Source organism: Pleurodeles waltl, chromosome 12, assembly GCF_031143425.1.
Source record: "Pleurodeles waltl isolate 20211129_DDA chromosome 12, aPleWal1.hap1.20221129, whole genome shotgun sequence".
Taxonomy (NCBI): domain Eukaryota; kingdom Metazoa; phylum Chordata; class Amphibia; order Caudata; family Salamandridae; genus Pleurodeles; species Pleurodeles waltl.
Window position 1 is genome coordinate 430,208,176 of NC_090451.1, and position 19,298 is coordinate 430,227,473.

At 43.5% G+C, this 19,298-nt stretch overlaps 2 protein-coding genes across 3 annotated transcripts in view; one reads left to right on the top strand and one right to left on the bottom strand.

Moving 5' to 3' along the window:
• The window catches only part of CMC2 (C-X9-C motif containing 2), a 129,671-nt gene extending 113,165 nt beyond the window's left edge, over positions 1–16,506 (bottom strand). The window contains exon 1 of the mRNA XM_069216907.1: positions 16,376–16,506. The gene's annotated coding sequence lies outside the window, so the exon portion shown is untranslated. The remainder of the gene's footprint in view (positions 1–16,375) is intronic.
• Positions 16,507–16,534: 28 nt separating this feature from the next.
• Positions 16,535–19,298, top strand: part of CENPN (centromere protein N) — a 183,820-nt gene continuing 181,056 nt past the window's right edge. The window contains exon 1 of one of the 2 annotated variants that reach the window (XM_069216905.1): positions 16,535–16,803. The gene's annotated coding sequence lies outside the window, so the exon portion shown is untranslated. The remainder of the gene's footprint in view (positions 16,804–19,298) is intronic. The other variant, XM_069216906.1, reaches the window with a different exon arrangement.

Below are 19,298 nucleotides of genomic sequence, written 5' to 3' on the forward strand. Positions count from 1 at the left end.
GCGTGGATAGCAATAGTGGAATACTAGCACAGCCAAGGAACAGTGGATTCATACTTTACCTTATGGGAGGTATTCAAAACTGTGATCCTTTTGGGGTTTCTACAGCCAAACAGGCTGGGATGCTACATGCGCTGCAGAATGACCCGTCGCGCCTTGAATCTGAGATTAGGATATTAGAGCTTCAGTTTCACTGATAAAAGTGACCTCACATTGGCCTGCATTTGCAGCAAACTGAACAACTTCGAGGAAGCTGCGGACACACACTATTTATGTAAAGAGACTCAAGCCCCACGATACAGGGAGGAGGACAGAGCAGGTAAAACACTTGCGAATATGCTGCACAAGCCCTGGGATAATGACTATATTGCAGAGCTGAAAACCGAAAGTGGTGAGGTAGCAGTGGGTCTGACAGCGGTACAGAGGGAAATTAAAAAATTCTATTCTTCCCTGTACCAAACAACTCAGTCATCCGTGCCGCCCGATTTGAGCTAATTTTTTTTACTCATTACAGCTCCTTCGCTTCAGGACTGACACAAAGGTTTCTGGACAAACCCTTCATGGTGGAGGACATAGTCCAGGTGATCAGTGCTCTCCTCAGGGATAAGACCCCCAGGCATAGATGAACTTACTGTTGCATTTCATAAAGAGTACACTCCCCTCTTAGCCCTGCATCTCCTTGCCATGTATGAGGAGTCCTTGACAAGAGGTGTGTTGCCACACTCCTTATGTGAAGCGGTTATCATTTAAAACCAGACAAGGATCCCCAGAGATGCAACTCTTATAGACCACTCTCCATAATTAACATGGATAATAAAATCCTTGTCAAACTGATTGACTCCAGATTACTACTGTTGCTCCCACTTATCATCCAACTAGATCAATCTGTGTTTGTTCAAGGGCGCTCCACGGACCACAATCTCCATAGTTTTTTCACCCTGACACACCATTGAACCTAGTCTCAGCGCTGCTATGATTTGCCTAAATGCCACTAAGGTCTTTGATTCATTGGAGTGGCTATACCTTTTTGCGATGTGACCTCACCTCGGTATCAGCCCTAGATTTCACAAACGCATTCGCCTACTTTATAAAATCGCCTGTTGCCCATTTCCGCATTATTGGACAGATTACCCCTCTTTTCCTGGTGACCCAAGGAACGATGCAGGGGTGCCCTTTGTCGCCTACTCTTTTTGTCATTGCAATGGATTCCTTGCGGCTAGACTTCGTTAACACCATTCCCACCAGGGCCTGGCCTTCTCGCCCAGAGTGGCTTTGGTGTCCATGAATGCTAACGACGTCACCCTATATGTTAAACATCCTTGCGAGAATTTAGATTTCCTAGTCAGGGAATTCACCAAAATTGAGCCAAATCTGTAATATTTCCACTTACATTAGTGAACCAGGAGGTGGAGTCGGAGTTTTCCCTGCACTGGATGACTGAACCAGTTAAATACCTGGGGAGCTGGCTGAGCCGAGACCTGGATACTCTCTGGCGTTATAATTATGGCTGTTTGATGAGATGGCTGGAAGATCGAGTTGAGGTTTCACAGAACCTTCCACTCTATATGGCTGGCAGGCTTGCTTTGGAGAAAATGGTTGTATTGCCTAAATCCTTCTACCCGTACTTTAACCTCCTGCTCCCACTCCTGCAATACTTTCAACGTCGCATTGGCTCCCTCCTTATAACCCTTGTGTGTGCCGGAAAGAAACCCCGAATTGCCTGGGAGGTTCTTACATTACCATTCGAACAAGGCGGGCTGGCGGTGCAGGATATGGACCTTTATTATTCAGTGATGTGGAATTCATATAGCCTGACGCCCAAGACACATTGTTTGGGGTCAAGGACAACAAGATTTTATATCTATTTTGTCCGTGGGACAAGTAGGCCCAACCCCCTGTAGTACAATTATTTGGCAGCCAGTTTGCAGTACATTATGGATCAGGGAAGGGCATTGTCTGCAGTTAAGGTAATATTTGTGTGTTACGGTAATATTTGTGTTCATACATTAATGCTGTTTGAACTTGTATATATGGTTCATTAATTCAAATCCTTTTCTATCAGGTTTAGGCACTCTAGAGAAATGTTGTAAGCCTCGGACTGCACTACTGACAATGGTTCCAGTATAAAAATATATGCACATGTTTGCAAAGTTTAACGAAATGAGGCTACGTATAATGTTTCCATAATCCTCTGTGATTAGATGCGAATATTTGCAGAAACCTGAAAGCCAGATTTATGCTTCTTTGCTTTCAAAATGAATTTGCAACAAAAGCAACTAGGAAAAGAAACGTTTTGCTAAACTGCTGCAAAAATTTAGGTACCATTCCTTTAAATCATCATTGAGTCAAATGTGTTGGTGCATGCTTGTATTTCCAAGAGGTATTCATAATGGAAAATCTGGGCAACAATTTTCAACAGGATTATGGAATACATGAAAATAAACAAACACTGGCAAAGCCAAAAGGTCTGACATTGGTGGTCAGATTTTTGGTTTTGTCAGTATGTGTATTGTTTTCACGTGGTTTTTGTACCATTTTATAACTATGGGAGCTTCCAGACCCTCATCATTAGAACAAAAATTGAGAAAAAATAAAATTATTTTTTGTTCTCAAAAAGCACACATTGCCATAACATTCCTGGCACTGAATAAAACTACTTTGTGTGCTGATATGCTCCTTGTGAAAAGCAGAATGCCGTCACTCACAGTGAATCCAGACCACAGATAGAGAAGAAGATAGAATTTTAATAAAAATGAAAGGTCTTGGTTATTGCTGGACCCGACTAGAGGCCAAATTCTTAAAGAAATTCAGGAAAGTGCCACCATGGTATATGTCCTTGCATTAGTGTAGGTTTAGGGCTTTTATGAACTCACAGTTTACAAAAGTAGACCAGGAAATCATAGTTCTACAAAATATACGTGAACTACATTTTAGCACGAGCACATATGCATCTCACCCTTGTCAGGAGAAAATTTACAGCCTTTCTCAGAATGGGGAAAGATTAGAGAAGAGCTGGTGAAAATCCTAAAACATGCAAGTTACTAAGTCTGCACAGACTTGAAAGGGCATTCCAAACCTGGAAATATTAGTTACTACTACCTCCAGCCCCAGTATGTAGATCTTTAGAAAGGTGGCCACATAAGGGAAATGTTAGTATTCAACCCCTACTAAAATCTGAGCCTTGGCATGATCAGAGTGGCGTTTATTAGAGTTCTTAGATAATGAAATTGCTGCCATAATTTGTTGGTGTACTACCTGGCACCAAAGAGACAAGTGTAATTTTTTACAGGGCAAGTAGATTTATCAAGCAGCTTGCCCCATGGACAAGTAGATGTCTTATTAAATTCCACCCCCTGATTACTACAAAGGGCAAGCACAGTTTGCACTCTTCTACCCACTCATCCTACCCAATTTCTTCTCCACACGGCACCTGAACACGACCACGCCACTCCTTGCCTCCTCTGATTACTGCTTTAATAGGCTCCAGAGCGACCCAGGTCCTTGATTGACGCTGTGGGGTGTAAGATCTGGCCGTGGGACGGGCTGGGGTGGCAGGTCCGGATGGACCGTCTCTAGAGTCCATCCGTTCCACTAATTGGCCATTCTACCTTACCCATCACACAGGACACTGGTACAAGCAGCAGACTACGGAAGCTAAACCTCATGGTCACGGGTGGCGTATACCCAGAGGGTAGCTTTATTACCTCTCAACTGGCACTATGAGGTCCAGATATCTCCCCCCTTGACACATTTACGTACTTTCAGCTACAAGCAGCGATTCATTGTCTTTACGACTTATTCCCTGCAGCACCCCAAATATGCCAAGTCCTTGAGACTTTGCTGACAAATGTGTCCCCATGCAGGTTCATCATCAGACTACATCCTGATATGCAAGATCCTGCCCGGTGCGCATCCCTGGGGCTCGAATTGTATGGGCCGACACTCTCGACACCCCCATTACCAAAAAGCAGTGGCTCTTCTGCTGTGCCCAAGCTCAGGTTTTATCACCCAACTACTGCCTGCGCCTAGTACACTTTAAATACTTACATATGCTCTATCGCACCACAAAGCAAGTACATAGTGTGGGCCTTCTGTGCTTGATGCTCGGTGCCAAATGCCGACCTGCATTCGGCCTGGGGCTGCCTGGGTTGGAGGGGAGATCTGGAATATAGTATTTGATACTATTGAGGAGATAACAGTCCTCGGTTGGAGTGCACGCCTCAGGGTGCACTGCTCGGTCATGTAAATGAGATTCCTTCGGAACAGCGAAAGCTGATTGAGCTTCTGCTGCTGCTGGCCAACTGACAGGTGGCAATGCACTTGCGGCACCGCCCAATACTGATAAAAGATGCTGGGCTCAAGGATGCAACATACTGCCAAGATAATTTGACATCTTACTGGCCAGCGAGATCGCAGCCCAGGCAGATCTGGGCCCTACTAAAGCGATACCCGACAGCAAAGGCGAACAAAAGCAAAAGAGATGCCCCGGGCAAGCACCTGATTAGATGATACTGTGTCTGGTACCTATGGCCCCCTTCAGGGGTGAGGCTCAGGGTAGCTGTGTGCCACTGTAGTACCTCCAATGTGATGGTTGCGACCCCTGGGCAGAGAGTTGCCCCGCTGCGACCTTCCAGAGTGTTTTTCCCCCTCTCTGTTGTACACCAATCAATAATATCCCCTGGGAAATCCTCTTCTAAGAGTGGCTATTGGACTCACAAAATGATGCCAGTATCTGTCTACCGATGAAGGATGTATCCTATGTGTGCCACTGAGATGCTTCCCTTACTTTTCTGTACTGTTTTTGACTTGTCAATAAATAGAAATTAAAAAAAAAGTTTTTTCCTCTCCTTGGTTGAATCAACTGAAATTCCAGAAATGCAGGAAATGACAAGACTCTTATCTCACAAGAGCTACCCAGGTTGGATTAGCCACTCTTTTACTATTGTATTGGCCATAAAATAATTATTTACTGTTTTCTATAATTATATTGAACCAATGGAAAGTTTCTCTGGGTTTTATATTCGATGAAACCTATTAAACAAACAAGCAATCTGTCAGGCCATCCTAAAAAATAGAAATAAAAAAGGTCGAGCAGGTCGAGGAGGGATCAGAAAAACAACAGACGAGAGATGGTTGGGAGAGCAAGGAGGATGGACGTGGAGAAGAAAGCGAACAAGAAAACAGATGTACTCCCATGGAGTGCTGAAAAGAAAAGAAAATAAAATAAAAAAGTAATCCCTTGAACTGAAGCCATGGAAGGATACAAGTGATCCATCCAAAGGATAGAAAAGAAGCTAAGCTATAGGAGAGGAACAAAAAGAAGAGGACGAATAAGAAACAAGCAAATGAGATTGACACGAATTACAACTAATGATACGCAATGGACTGACCCAAAGTCCACTACATTGGTCTTGTACAAAACAAATCGTTCAACAACACAGAGTTAAAGCTATTTGTAGGTGCTTAAACGCAGTTTGAAAACAAATACCTAGAAGGCATACTACAAAGTAGTTTGGCACTGCAGCAGCAGGGTCAAAAAACAAAAAAATAATATTATGTCAACCCATAAATAAACACATCAGATGTCAACATCCATAAAATGAGATGGGAAACTATTACCATAGACATTGCAAAAGTGTAAAAAAAAAAAATGATATAATTTACACTGATTATTAGGAGGAACCTCAAAAGATCAGACCTTCTCCTTTCACGCAGAGGGAAACCCCCATCACTAGCAGACTACAGACAGAGTTTCCAAATAGTGCCCAGAAGTCAATGTATTGACAAATGGCTCTGGCTGCCAGCTCTTGCGTCTTTCCCGTGAGGCTGGCACAGCTGCTACCTGCTGCAGCTCACTAGTCGCTGCTGCCAGCCCACCCTTCGGACCTGCAACTTCTATTGCAGACTATTATCTTGCTGACCATAGGCCTGCTGACTCGCAGGGGCGAGCGTGGGGGTGGGGGGGAGGGAAGCTGTTGGAATGGAGCAGGCAGAGGGTGCACGCATGTCCAGCTCACCTCCTGTGAAGTGCGGCGTGGCCTCAACCTTGGAGAAGCGAGCTTCATGGCCGTCTACAGACTTATCAGCCAGTTACTACTTTCCATCACCCTCCTCCCTGCCATTGGGCCATGGTCTAGATGCTCAGCTTAGCCCCCAAGAAAGACCTATCTACCGGGGAGGGGGGAAGCTTACAGGCCCCAACAGAGAAGGGAGTCTCGGGGAGGCAGGGCTGCTGCACAGTAGTTGCAGCAATGCAGGGATGAGGGACACGGTGTGTGGAGCTGACCAGGCTAGGTCCTGGTGTGGCTTGCTCATCACTTGACCCTCCCCAACCTCCCTTGAATTTTAATGTTAATCCCGCAATCACGTTTACCTGTACTGGCACTCTTATCAGCTGCCTCTATATGCTTCTTTGCTAGGGATAACAACACCACTCCAAAAGGATCGTAGGGACCTGAGGGATAACAAGCAATGCTTTAAATGGGCTGGTACTGTCCGGTACTGAGGACCGGCTTTTTTTTTTTATTTTGAGAGGTAGTGTACCTGCACTTCTCAAGAAAAACGTAATACTTTTAATTGGCGAGAATCACCACTTCTCAGAAACCAGCAGGTACTCACATACAGAGTACCTGCACCTCTATTTTTACATTTCAAGCAATGATAACAAGGAGAGGGGGTGCTGGAAACTGCTTCCTGAGGGAGCCTGTCATCTGTGTCTTGTACTTCCTGGGCGCTGAAACTGGGCTGCTGGGCACTGCAGGGAGGAATGTAGCCCGGGGGCCGGGGTGCACATGAGTGCTGGAGGAGGCTCGGTGTGAAAGAATAAACTAGAGACGGGGGTAACTACATTCCCTATACGCCTGTGGGAAAACAGGGGACTGAAGCCACGCCTCCAACAACACTCTTTAGCACGCAATGACTCCTGCCCATCCATGCTCGGAGGAGGCTGGGCCAGGCCACCGCTCTTGGATTTGCTTTTTAAAAGGCACTGTGTGCTGTTATTGTGACTGTCTTTTAAATCCCTTTTTTGACTTTTATGACTGCGGGCACCAGAAAACTTGTCCTCAATGTGCTCTCCAGACCTCCTTGTGGTCAGTTGTTCACCACTCCGTGTAGCAGGATGGCTAAGCGTAAGCAAGGCACTTATATGGTGGGGGTTGCTGCTAACCAACAATGGGTACACTTGACGGGAATATTGAAAAGGCAGTGGGGACCTTAGACAAATAAATTCTCCTTGTCGAAAGGCGGTAATCAACAGGTCATTCTACCCAATGATTGTGGAGCCTCACTTATCTCATTAGGCCAGGAATGTGCAGGCAGGGCCCCTTGTGATAATTGTGTCACTCCCTCTAATTTGCAGGCTGTTAAGCAAGTTTTTCCACCTTGCATTAAACGGAAACAAGGACAACTCACAAACAAATGGCTAATTCAACCAACCCAAAAGCCCCTGGGACTTTAATGTGTGATTCCATCTTTAATAACAGAGATTATTGGGGGTATTTTTGCCCACTTTAGCAAGAGGTTGCTGATCTTCTCGATTCCGAGTTATCAGGCTGTATGAATGTTTGGGGCATACTGGGGTGCCACTAAGTGAATTGCATGTTAAGCCAGCCCAAAGTCCAGTTGGAGGGGATGGCACCATAACTGGGTAGAGACCAGTAGCCTTGCTCTGGAGTCTTGGCCCATCAATGGGGGAAGTTGTCTATCTTTGTGCCTGGTGGAGCCCCTGCACCTGATTCAGCCACTTCTAGTTGCTTGATGGAATCCGAGGACCTCTGACTACAGTCTGGGGGCCCCACGACCCTAGGAAATGCTTATTTACTTCTTAAGAAGGTGGTGTCAGATCAAGGATTCATCTCTAGATGTGATCTCCCACAAGCAGCATGTCCTTTTATCATAGTCATGGCAAATATCCCAATGTTGCGCTCCGAAGCAAATGAGTCTGCTGTATAGCCTTATGGCGAGAAGTGGGGGTTGAGTTAGGAAGATACACAAAGAATTTATGAGGCACTGTACCACTGTTACCTTTAGAAGCTCTAGGGTAGCAGGTGGTCTTATTCAGGCCTCCTATGGTCAAACTAAACCTGGTAATGTTAAAATCTTGCCCTTTGGTTACTTCTATAGAGACTTGGTCAAAACACTCAAACATGGGAGAGTTGTCCCTGTCCTATACCCAGCCAGTCATTTTCTTACAATATTCCCACTCAAAATCGCTTTTTCCCTTTGGGTGATTTGTCAGAAAACGACTAACTTAGTGTATGTAATGTGATTGAGATGATCCCTGTTCAGAATGCTAGCTGTGGAGTGGGTCCCTCCGTTGTCCAGCCTTGCCCATCTCATAACTCTGTATAGAGTGGAAATGTGACAGCTGTCAATCTTAAATAAGTCTCCTTGTCATCCAGTGAGGTGGATCTAGCCATTTCAGAAGATCATGCTCAAGAGATCAACATTATTTTTTGGAATATCATTGGCCTTTTAAGTAAAGTTGGCTGCGAGGACTAGGGCAATTTCATATGTAAATATGATGTTATTTTTTACAAGAAACTTGGGCCAATTAGACTTTCAGCATGGATGGTTATTATTCCAACATGGTCTGAGCTGTCCCATCTTTGTCGGGCAGGGCAAGGGCAGGATTAACACAGACCCCCAAAAATATTTAAAATGTTACTAGCCCTGCAGGTTCAGTAACTTGAATAATCTACTCAGTCTAACTGGAATGTACCCGACTCATAAACGGGTCTCAAATTGTATGATCCTAGGCAAACATTTTAGTTCACAGAGTCGCCTTTTCTTTTATTCTCACATATGAGGTCACCTTCCAGTTTGTGAGCTTCAGCACTTCTGCTGTACAAAAGAAACCTCTTTTGTTTGATTAAATAGACTAAAAATGTACCTCACATATAGGGGACTCATGATCCATTACTTACCTTTGTTTATAAATAGCGCGGCCATCAGGGCAGGAGTGTGTCTCAGTTTATGTTCAAACACTCACTTTTAATAAATATATTTTTCAAACACTCACTTTTAATAAATATATTAATAAAGCATGATGTGGTAGCACACTGACAGACAGAACATTTCCAAGAAATGTCTGAAAACCTTCCCACTAACTCGCAGCTTTACTGATAAAACTATAGAGTGTATTAACAATAATCAGTGAAACTTTGGTTTCAGGAAATATATTTATCCTTTGCAAATCAACAAGTAAAGTGTTCTGATTTGTTTTCATCCTATTAAAATATCTTTTTCATCACAGAGAAGTATAAAAAATGGGCTTTCACCTCTACTGTAATATATTTTGAAATGCTTGTACAGTCGACTTAGTTATTTAAATGTGTGTTAGGAAAAACCTGACACCCTACAGCCTTTCTTTTTACACTCCTTGTACAGCAGGTTAAAAACCTTCAACTATCCAGTCAGAAGGAGAATGTAATTGTAAGAAGGCAAACTAAAAAGATTTAAAGGCCTCTTCATTGCTCCACCACTTTATGACTGAACAGCAGACATGTTCTTTGTCAACTCACCAGAAGGGGTTAATAGGTCCTAAAAATAGCTCGAACTGCTAAAATATGACTCGCCATAGCGGGCAGATTTTTCTAGACCTGTAACGGCCTGGTTTAGAATCACCTTGGCGTGCAAAATTAGCCTGGTCCCTTTCCTTCCAACAATAATTTATACCAACCTTTTTTGTCCATGTGGCCTAAGGGGTTGCATATAGTCTTAATTAACTTTTATAATGGGTATTTTGAGTCTGCTTATACTGCTAATGTTAATATGTTATTTGATTGTATTCATGGCCTTGAAGTCAAACTTGCTTTTTTCCATAAAGGGTGTCAAATTATTTTAGGTGGAGATTTTAATGCTAAACTAGGGTTACCACAGAAGGAAAATGAATGTACTAGGTTTGATCACCTTAGTATTGAGTGTGACAACCAGTCCAGGGACAAGAAAGGGCCACGCTCTGATCCGTCCTGTTTTGCCAAGGCTATTTTTGAAAGAGGAGAGTGATGTTCTGTCATTGACTATATCTTCATCACACATGATTTGTTGCCTAGGGTTTCTAGGGCAGTTACTGGCAAAAGCCCACATAGCGACGATAATCACCTAAACCTCCATTTACATATCTCCAGGAGGGGGAGGCAAAAATAGTGTGGCCAAATAATCCTTAAAAGTCAAGTCCCAAAGCATGCGTCTGGCTTGGAGAAATGCTGACAAGAAAACCCTTTTGTCTAAACTCTTTCTGAATCATCTCCACTTGGAGTCTAATTGCCTTACTCTCTCCGATGAGCATTGGGCTGTAGTTAATCATTTTGTTCAGCTGAGTTCAGTCATGAGCAGTTTGCTCATGAAATCCAGCAGACCAAAGGGTCCAAGAAGCAAAATGGTTTGAACAATATTGTAGGAAGGCCTTGGTGCATTTACACGAGGCTCTGAAGGAAATAACTAGTAATACCTTCAAAATTCACCAATGACGATTAGAGTATAAGGCAGCCCAATGGACCAGGAGTAAAGAGCTACAAAATTAATCCTGGGTGTAGCTGGTTATGGCATGTAGGATGAAAGATACAAGGATCTTCTGGACGGTTACTAATAACATAAAAAAACTGTGAGCGTAAAATTCTATTCTATTATCAATACCATCAGCCTGGAGGCTTAGGTTAAAAAAGACTATGGGTCTAATATTCCAATCTAGCATGCCAAGGAGGAGGCGGCTTTGCCATTAGCCCTTGAATTTACCCTTGACATAGTTATAGAGGTGATCAACAAGAGTCCTTCAAATAAGTCCCCAAGGCTGGACAGGGTGCCCATGGATCTGTATGAATCACTTCTGGTGTTGTGGTCTCCCCTGCTGTGCAACTGATTTAATGTCACTAGCAAGTGGGGACTCCCATAATCTTGGTACACTGCTGTTATTGTACTGTTTTTTAAAAAGGGTAACCCTCAATCACCAGGATGTTATTGACTGATGTCCCTGTTGGATTCAGCATTGAATCTGTTGGGCAGAGTTTTCCTGGAGCACCTTCTAACCTGAGTTATGGACACGCTGTCGGAGGAGCAGTATGAGTTTTGGAAGGGGCTCAGCTCGGTGGAACAATGCCTAAATTTGCACTTGCTGATTAGCAAATATACTGTTGTAAAGCATGGATCCATATGCCTTGCCTTCATGGAACTTCCCTGCACCTTAAACAGCGTGGTAAGGTCTAAATTGTGGGAAATTCTGATTAATCTAGGTGTGATGGTGACCAGTTGCAGTTCCTGAGAGAACTGCATTATGATTTGTCCTCCTCAGTCAGATATAGCCAATCAGGTGAGCGGACAGAGAGCTTTAAACTGGTTAGAGGGATATGCCAGGGCTGTGTCCTGGCTCAGTTACTGATTCTTTTATATACTGATGGTTTAGGCATAGCCTGTCTAATAAAGTTTCAGATGAGCCCCAATTACCAGGATAAAGGTCAAAGTTTTACTTTATTCAGATGATGCTGTTCTACTATCCAGAACTCTGAATGGTCGCAATATTGCATTTCAAGATTTTTCTACTTTTATTGGGTCACTCAGTCTTGTCACCACCAGAACCACACCTTTTATCATGTCTTGTATTCTCAGGCAACTTAAGATGCGGGTATATTTTTACAAGGCTACCCTGTTGCTCTGACCCAGGATTTTTTATAGGTCTTTGATGCAAGGGGTAATTGGGGACCCTGTACAACCCAAGAGCGCCAGAAATGTGCTTGTTTGTAGGGTATATATTTAATCTTGCTAATTGCATTACGAAGAAACCAGTGTCCACTGGTTGAGGTATATAGAAAAAAAGTGCCTCCCAATTTTCATCTGGGGGTCGGGCACCTCAGGATACTCCAATATTAACTCTCTCCAGGGTGAACAAAACAGGGTGGTGAGGCGACTCCAGGTGTTCAACCTGCACGCTCAACTTTTAATATGCACCTGAAGCTGGGGGTGGATTATGTGGATGATATCATCAAATAAGCCCCTATGCCTTTGTGGTGCTCAATCTGGGAGACCCACATGACTCATTCGATGGAGAGATCATCAATGACTATCTATTGTGGAAGAGAGGTGTGAAAATCTTTTGCCTTTATTATATTAAGACTGAATTGACAAATCTGGAAATGCCGAGCCTTTTTTTCAAGCCTGCGTCCATGACCAAATCTGACATGGTTTTGGTAAAAACTACTTTTAAGTTGAAGAGATGTTGCCTAAGGGATGAACGTGAACTTACCAGTGGTGGCTGGTGACTGAAAGCAGTGGTGGGGCACAAATACAAGATGGAATTGCAACTTGAGAGAGAGCCTCACAACCCACGTATTTCCATTCACCTACTCACCCACTGCCTTTGGTCACCTACCCATTTACTCATCCACATTGTCATCCACTGCCATTCATACAACTCTTATACACAGACAACCACATTTTCTCAGCCACTCTGTCAAGCCCTGCAAACACATTCAAACAAACACACATTGCCTCACCCATCCAGTATCCAGCAGTTTCAGTGATAAAAGGTACACATTTATTTGAGCTGCAGATTACATTTTTAATATGACATATCACATCATTAGTCTACAGAAGAAATAAAACAGTAACTAGCCATGATAAATTACTGGAACCATCACTGCCTTTGAGAGACAAAATCACCTACAGAGGCAGTGAAAGGAGAGGAGAGCTGAGAGAACAGATTCTTTTCTTATTGTCTGTAAAAAAGATAGAGCTCCAACTTACTTGTGTGCAGGGTTGTCTTTGGCATATTTATGACTTGAGGGCTTCAGGTTACACTCCTGTCTCCCAGAGAGCCCTGGACGGAGTTATTTATTGTATTTATTCAATTTCTCTGCCACAGACTGGGGATTTTCTTTGCGCAATGCCAAATTCTTTTAATAAAATGTGACCTCTGGTACGTAGACCCTTCTGATCACACCCCACCATTTGAGTAAATAGGAAAGGGTGGAGAGTATTATCGGAGTGAAACAAAGTTTTCAGAAACCTGGGCTGAACAAAAAACGCTCCAGGCTGTTTACAATCAGGGCTTCTGGTGGAGGAGGAGATAAGCCAGGGACGTCACTGTGTTCTGAGAAAATATAAGGGCTTTGCGTGGGCAAGCCCTGTCAGCCCTACTATGCAGCTTTCAGCCACATACTGACACAGGCACAGTGGGGCTTTTCAAAGTGCACAACTTTCACTCCGAAAATGTTGTGCAGAAAATGTTTTACTTTCATCATGTAAATAAATTTATGCTTCACTAGAAAGGCCAGAAAAGGCTAGGGGCGCAGCCCCTTAGCCCTTGAACACCAGCCGCCACTGGAACTTACTAAATTTACTGTATGCTGTGCTCCTTTGTACATAAGCCTTGGAGTCATACCTAGAATGGATTGACAATACCTGGGACAGAATATTACTAGCCGGATTTAAGTTAGGCTTTGTGAGATGGCATCTTAGTTTCCCCCTCAGTCAATTTGACTCAACTAAAGCTCTGATATGTCCATGTGATGAATCTTCCCTGCAGAGTTTGCTGCACTTTACTTTATTTTGTAAATTTTACAAAAGGGATTTCATTCTAATAGTTAGGGAGCGGGGAATCAGAAGCTCCGGTGCAGCCTGGTTTAGTTGCAACTGCTTGATTCCCCATCTAATGTTTAAGATAAATAAATATCTGCTCTTTTTTAAAATGTGCCATCAACAGAAGGAAAACAATACTGTTTTAACTGGAGGAGATTTCTCTGCTGTGTACGCCTTAGCACTCTAATATCGAGGGGAAATGTTGCGCCTGTTGCCTTCTTATGAACTGATGTTGTATAGGTTCTGTGAATTTTCTCTATTAATTTGTATTAATATTGGCAAAGGAACACCGGGATCTGTGTAATCCTCTGGTCTTTGTCACTTGCACTTTATTTCCCTTCACTTTATCTGGGAGATGGTAGGAGTCAACAAGAACTGTCGCAGCCTGGATGAATTACGTTGGTGGCCCCCAAAGGCCTTTTATTTTTTTTTGCCTTATTTTTTAGACGGTTGCTGATGCTTTTATTCCTATGCAATTGTTTGTTGTGGGCCACACGAATGATGTGATTTTGATGTACATTTACGACTACTTGTGTAACTGAAATAAAGTTTGACTTGACTCAGTCTAAAAACCTAGCATTGGCAAAGCCATAAGGTCTGGCCTGCTAAGAAACAGAGCATCTGCATAGATTAGTGAGTTTGTGTGGTTATGAGGATGGGTCCGTATTTGATTGGGAGAATGAATCAACTGTTATTTTAGGATGAATAGCTGAATAGGACAGTGCAAGTATGGATGGGTGATTGAATGGGTGTGTGCTAAGGTGGATGCAGACATGCCACACCACGCTTAAACACTAAAGACTCAGACAGCAGTGGTAACTTTGTTATGAAAATCCCAATATTTACCAGTATTATTCTATTGCAAGCATACACCAGCTATGGGCACCATCATACCAAAAATGCCCATAATAAGAAGAAAAATGCCACTATTATGCCTGTGCAGGCATTACACTAAGTGTGTGTACTACTGTGTCATCAGTGCATACAACTGGCCAAAAATACCAAGATTATTTGAGTGCACCACTGTTCCAAAAAAGCCTAAAATCTGTGAAAATGAACAGCATTATGTTTCTCACTGGGCCTCACCAATAGTTGTTCATTTTATACATAGGCAAGTATGATCATATCAGCGGTTATCAGCAAATTGAGGCCAATAATTTATTCCTACATGTGACATCCTTTCATTCAAAAAAGCTAATTAACACATGCCTTTAATGTAAGATTAGGAGGTACCATACTGCCTTTCTACGTTTGTAAATCATGGAGATTCGTAAAAACAACCACAAGGTAGTGCAACAAGATAAAAACATTCAGGGGCATAGTTACAAGCCCCTTGCACCCTTTAGCGCCGCCATAGCGTAATTTTTTTATGCTATTGCAGCGCTAAACAGGCTCTCACCCAGCGCCATATTTACAAAGTGGTGCAATGCTAGTATTGCGCCACTTTGTAACCGCTTGTGTCACATTATACATGCGCCAAGTATAATGTATGAAAGGGGGCGCTCCCCCACAGGGAGGACCAAAAAACATGATACGCTGAAATCTACAAGATTTCACTGCGACATTCTAGCGTCATTTATTAAGGCCTGCCCCCAAAAGTAGGTCGGATACCTGATGTGGCTCCCCATCCAACTCCCAAATCTGCATTTGACGAAAGGCTCCCGGCTGCCACTCTAGCTGCCCATCCTGCTGCAGACTACCAAGATCAAAGGCTGCTTTTGCAACACCTCAGGTGTACTTTATTTTTTGCAAAACACTTTATTCTACTATTAGAAGATAGGGCTATAAATCCATAACTATGGAACCACAGAACACTCATGCACAGCACTTGGAAATCCCTCTTGGTACAAAGTAATGCAAAGAGTTTCTTTATGTGATTCTAAGGCAACTTTGGAACTCTACAAAGTAAATTTAAAATAAACATTTTACGCTAATTTGTGTCACTTTTGTGGTGCAAACCTGGCACCGACTGTTAGTAAATCTGCCCAAGACTTCTGATAATTGTCATTTAAAACAGCAATTAATTCTAGTTTTCTGAAGTGTTAAACACTTTCACATTACAGAAACATGCTTTTTGAATTTCAAGTCTTTGGCAGATGTTTACATGACAATTTACATACCATACAGAAGGCTCGGTTTGTGTTATGGCGTTTAGAAACAAAACATATCATTTGCCTAGTCTGGTTTGGCACTCTATTAAATTTCTGCTTGTCCACCTGTGGAAACTCCCTGAAATACATTCTATTGGTATGAGAACAACAGCGCTTCATATGAGTCGGTGAGACAAGGACATAGAAGAAGAGTAAACACAAAGGCTCGTTAATTGATCAGTGGTCTTTCGAAGACCTGTGAAACACTTCAAATGAGCGTGAGGCGTCAACCCCAGGTCACCTCAGTTCATGAACTGCGTCTGCCCTGGAAGCTTCACAGCCTGGGTTACGGCAGATAGAAAGGGGTGGGGGACGGCTAAACCCCTTTCAGTCAAATGAGAGTTAAGCGCCTGACCAGACTGAAATTGATTTTTGAGGGCTAACCCATATTCCGGATTAGGAGGCCACGTATTGGCTGAATTTGAACGATGAATGCCTGGCGCAGATCGCACTTCCCGCCCCCAGTAGATCAGCGACCTCCAAACACTTCATTGAGAGACGTAATTTATTCTCTACTTCGTGTGACTGTTCTCCGAGTTCATCATCGATCCTGGTCGAGGTAGCGTGTATTTCAGAACGAGCAACCGTCTGACTAGAGTCCATCTACCAATGGCATTAGCGCCGGTGTTACACCGGTAAGCAACAACGTGAGTTACCTTGGCAGGAAGGTCAGTCTAATAGAATCCACAGTTTGGGACAAACCAGCAGCTTGGCACGAGCGACGGATCGATAGCCACCCGGTCCGTACTTTCTTTACCGAACGTCATCTCCTGTTCCCCTCCCAGCTTTTACTGTTGAGACTTCCGCCCGGTCCTAGGTTCGCTCCCGCTTGCAGCGCCTCCCCTTCATAGAAGGCAGCCAGGGCAATGTGACTGCCGGTCTGCGCCGAAGCCTTCTTCCTCACCTCTCCTCGGTGCCCCTTCTTCTGTGGCGCTAATACGCGCCAGGTCGGGTGCTGACAGGGAGTTCCTTATGGCAGGTCCATGGTGTCTCCGTGCAGTTGTGTCCTCTCTGAAGTAAGAACCGACTCGTGGAGCTGGAAGGCGGGAAGAGAATGGCTCATAGCCAGCTGTGGTATTTGCATGTATGGAAACTCTAGAGCTAATGTGAAATCATATGGGGAATTTAGGCGTTCTCTAAGTTTTTGTAATCCGACGTGGTTTTGTTTGAAAAAAACCTGAGTTATATTGAATACATGCAATTTGATTTTGAAATGCCTACATAACATTTATTTCAGTTATATTTTGAATTTTAGTAATAGTGGAAGTTTGATAAGTTGTAGAAGTATGCAAAACATAACACACTGTGGATGAAAATGCTGTTACTGTCATATTTAAAGTGTGCAAGTGCTGCAAAGAAGTACAGCAAATTTCTCATTCTTGGCGGCTGCTCTGCTGAAAAGTTAATAACAATACTATACGAGCGCTTGTGCACGTTTGGTAGGTTTTATTGGGATAGCCAACAAAACCTACCAAACGTGCACAAGCGCTCGTATAATCACTATTGGTATGAGAGCCCTGTTGTTATTACTGCCCACTAAAATTACACCTGCGGGGAAGTGTCGATGGGATGCATGAGTGCTTATGCACCTTATTCCTGGACAGACTTGCACCTTGTGTACAACCGTCTCTATCTGCACTGGTGAATTCTCAGGCTAGATGTTAGTGATATGCAGCCCTTAGCTAAATCACTCAAAGTGCGCATAGCCATCGTGCTCTTCTTCTGTCACTGGCAATAAAAGAAATGGCTGCATATCTCGCCAGGGCTCAATAACAGCTTGCAATTCACTCGGTAGAAATCTGGTGCGCAGCTCAATCTCTGGGCTCAGATCGTTGGCAGAGGGTGGTACTATGAGGCCCTGAGAGTATCTCTGCCACCCTGAGTTAACAAAACTGGGCGTACAGCTCTCTATGGAGGGGTGGGTAACAGGGATTGTAAGTGGCAACTTGGTGGGTCCCTCAGAAATAATGAATTACTGGGGGAACTATTATTAATGACTCCGTGGATGTCCTCATTCCTTGTTCACAATTTTACACTGGCAGCGCTGGCTTTCAGGGGTCAAACAGTGGGCAGATTATTTTTTTTATTAGGTTCACTCACTGGCAGTCTGACATGAGCTGCACAATCTAGTCAAGCTTAAACGTCTGACAGGGTAACGTTTCCTCTTGGCCTAAAAAACAGCCAGTGCAAGCTAGCAGTGCTCAAATGATTCACTGAATACGATCACCGTCCTAGGAATTAATTTAAGACATTTTATTGAGCAGATCGTAATCATAGGCGCCCTTTTCCAGCTCCCATTCCTCTTAAGGACAGAATCGTCCTCATTTTTATGTTTTTACAGGCCCCAGAAAATACAGTTGCACGCCCTACTGCAGTTTGTAATCCTGTTACCTTGTCAAAATCATTCAGATGTGGATTTTCTCTGTGGATTTGTCGTTATTAATAATTTCCAAATATTGAAAGGCTAACTAAAGGCACATTGTATTGGAACGATGATGGAGGCTCAGAGACACATGCTTGAGAACCCACTGGCAAAGATCAATTGTGATTCCACTATCTACAAACCAGCACTTGCACTACACCTGCACCCCAGAGAGATATAAGCATTGTAAACAAGACAGATGGCACCCTCTGGAAATTAAATCTAAATAGGAAAAAAATATATTACAAAGCATCTATACCATGTCTTCCTCTTTACAAAACCAAGAATTAATCCTATAATCACATATGCTGCTTCTTTTGTCATTAAAAAAAAAAATCTTATTACATTACTTCACCACAAAATGTCCTGGGCACTTCTGCATCTTTTTCAAAATGATCCTTACTCTGTATTCGCCGCACAGGTCACTCTCGCAAACCTTTTGAAGATGAGAGAGTTTCCCTTTTATTATTAGCCCCTAAAAACGATATGGGTGGTTAAGAGTAGGACCTTGGAATCCTATGAATTTGATAAAAGAATCCTCACCCACAAGTACCACTCATGGCATGCTTCATCATTGGTCAGCAGGTAACTGTGCAGGGGCTGCTATAGGCCTGGAGGGCTGTAGAGAGGCATATAGTTCACTGGTGGTGTCGCAGTACACTATGCTGTTGAGACAGACCTTGCCGTGAGGAAGTGTCTACTACCCTAGTGAAGAGCAATTTCATGCTTAGCAAGGAGTAGGGTCATGGCTGTCAAGTGTTGGACTTTCTTCTGTAAGTCTTGTACATAGCCCAGCAACGCTGTCGCGTAGGCTCTCATTATTCGAATGAGACTACTGGATTTTGAGCGGCAGAATCGCCTGCGATGTGGGAGACTAAGTCTAACCCACTGCTGGTGACACCTGTCGCTCCAATCCAGGTTTTGCTCTGGCTAACTAGCAGTGCCTCGTCTCTACCCTAGGGCAGGGATGACTGGGCAGCCGAGCGCACAACATAATTGGTTTCCGAGGGAAGCCGTGGTCACTCAGGTCTCATCTGTTTCTCTCAGTTACATTAGTCTCATATATACAGTGACAAACAGAGGCAGTATATGTTTCAATAATGATTTTAATGAAGCAACTGCATCTTAGATAGCAAAGCGTGAGCTGCAATAACCAG